The 2,546-nt window shown below is 26.3% G+C and overlaps 1 long non-coding RNA gene across 1 annotated transcript; it reads left to right on the top strand.

Annotated features, from left to right (window-relative positions):
* Nucleotides 1-305: 305 nt before the first annotated feature.
* LOC141656068 (uncharacterized) lies at nucleotides 306-1,248 on the top strand. The gene is made up of 3 exons (XR_012548318.1): nucleotides 306-417; nucleotides 931-965; nucleotides 1,072-1,248. It is a non-coding gene; the product is annotated as an uncharacterized LOC141656068 (long non-coding RNA).
* Nucleotides 1,249-2,546: the final 1,298 nt, after the last annotated feature.

Genomic DNA, 2,546 nt, shown 5'->3' with positions numbered 1-2,546 from the left:
ATGCATCCTCAATTGGATATAAATGTTCGATGTAAGACAACATTTGTGAGCCAAATTTCATGCCAATATTTTTTTGCCCTCATCGCCAATAAAATCGTAGTTGTATATGTAAATAGTCTTTTTTAAATCTTATCAGTATATCAACATCAAGGTAAGTGTATTAAGGTAAGGTACATGTATTAAGGTTTTAAATTAATAATTTAATAATTTATTTTTAAGTTCCATTGGTTATGAAATGCTCATCACGTTTTAAAACTTTCTTATGTAGGAACTATCAAGATTTGTGGTAAGTAAATGTATTAAGGTTTTAAAATAATAATTCATTTATTTGTTTTTAAGTTCAATTGGTTGCTCATCACTTTTTAAAACTTTCTTATGTAGGAACTATCAAGATTTGTGGTATTGTGCTATTCGAAGGTAAATAAATATACTTACATCTTTATGGCTCAATGCCCTTTTTCTATTATTATTTAAATAAAAACTTAAATTAATAACGATAAGATTAATATCACGTAAATCAAATTTCACCATTTTATTTCTTATTAATTACTCGATGGATTTTGTCCTTTTTTTTCCTTATAGATGGTTCATTGGAGAAAAAATACTATATGGAGAAAGAAAATATTAGAATTGCTTAAACAACTACTCCCTTTATTCCACTCAATACTATATTATAAACTAACTACAAGATTGACTATAAGTTTTTGACGGAAGACAACATTTGTGAGACAACATTTAAGTAAATATTTTTGTACCGCTATCGCGAAAAGAATTGTATATGTCACTAACTTTTTTTTTTTATCATTGTATCAGCATCAAGGTAAATGTATTAAAGTTTTAAATTAAGAATTCATTTTTATTTATTTTCCATTGGTTATGAAGTACATCACATTTTTATCCTCGCATATTTGTTGTTTATTTCTTATTTAGGGATATTGAGATTTGTGGTGTTGTGCTATTCAAAGGTAAATATACTTACATCTTTAGACTCAATGTCATCTTTCTTCCATTATTTAAGAGAAACTTAAATTAATAACAAAAATTAATGACTAAGTGATTTTTTTTATGTAGGGATGGTTTATTGAAGAAAGAAGACTAAGAAGAGAAATATTAGAATTACTTAAACAAATACTCTATTCATTCGACTCAATACTATATTATAAACTAACTATAAGATTGACAACATGAATGTAAATGACTAATTGTTTTTAGGTTCATAAAAAAAATTAGTATTTCAAAAACTTTCAAATGTATGCTTTATTTTGATATGTGTTGTTTTTTAATCATCATTTTTCCTTAGAAAAATAACACTCATAGAATGAAATTAAATTTGCGAGGATCTCAATCTTATTGACATGGATAATAGGTAACATAAATAATGGAGTGAAAAGCCCAAAAATTATCATTTAAGAAAGGAGTTAGATGTTAAATTAGTGAGGTGAATTAATTATCAATTATTAATAACTATAAAGATGAGAGAAATCTAAAAAATTTATTTACATCTACATTATTCTTTTGTACACCTTAAATTTAATTTTCATTTTCTTTAATTATACACATGAGACACATGCTTATTCAAAATGGCTTTTGATAGAAAACATGATTGAGTGGAATGCTTAGTTTATCTATTTTGAAGTATACGGTTGAATCCCCAACGTGGAAAATTTGGAGAAATGTCAAAGCACATTTTTGCTTAATATTGTTTAATGAATGAAGTATAGGGACTTAATGATCCAATTATTACGAGTTGCTCCTTTCAAATTCTTAGTTCCGCAATTTATTATAGTACTAGCTACAATATTATGGGTGCTGTGAAATTTTAGTTTTTGTCACAACAGTTCTAATCGTGTGTTTTATATTAATTTCGGATTTGTTGATAAAATTTTAATATCTAATTAGTGAGGGTGTTGCATGTTTGGCGATCTTTGTTTGATAATATTATGGTTTCATGTAATGTGATTATGCGAATACCTATATTATTAATTGATTTTAATCAGCTTCCATTGAGTTACTTCAGTTTTCGATTATGCGAATACCTGTATTATTAATTGATTTTAATCAGCTTCTATTTGCGCATATTTGACATATCACAAAGCACGTAAAAGGATTTGAGTAACACCACTTACCATTTAAAACCCTCATAAAAGAACGTCAAATAATGACATGGTTTTGATAAAAGTATTTACTATATAACACTTTAGTTTCTGATTTTACATAAAATTATTGTACAAAAAAACTAATTTGTCTTGATTTTATAGAAGTCTTAAAACATGAAATCATATTGTAGAATGTTATGATTTGATTCACTAAAAATATCATAGTAAAAAACAAAAGATCCCGTAAATTTCACGGGTCACAAAACTAGTTTACATTAAATATGATAAATTTGTTTAATAAAAAGTTACTAGAATAATTTTCTAAGCCGTAACAGTCTGTCGTTAAAATGGTCATAATTTGTCTTTAAAATGACGATATTTTTCCCGCCTACAATGCACACGATAAGTGTCCGTCTACCATGAGAATTTTGGTACACAATTTAGATGTAT

This window comes from Silene latifolia, chromosome 5 (genome assembly GCF_048544455.1).
Source record: "Silene latifolia isolate original U9 population chromosome 5, ASM4854445v1, whole genome shotgun sequence".
Lineage (NCBI taxonomy): Eukaryota > Viridiplantae > Streptophyta > Magnoliopsida > Caryophyllales > Caryophyllaceae > Silene > Silene latifolia.
Note: the sequence above shows the minus strand (reverse complement) of the source record. Positions and strands in the feature narration are given on the sequence as shown.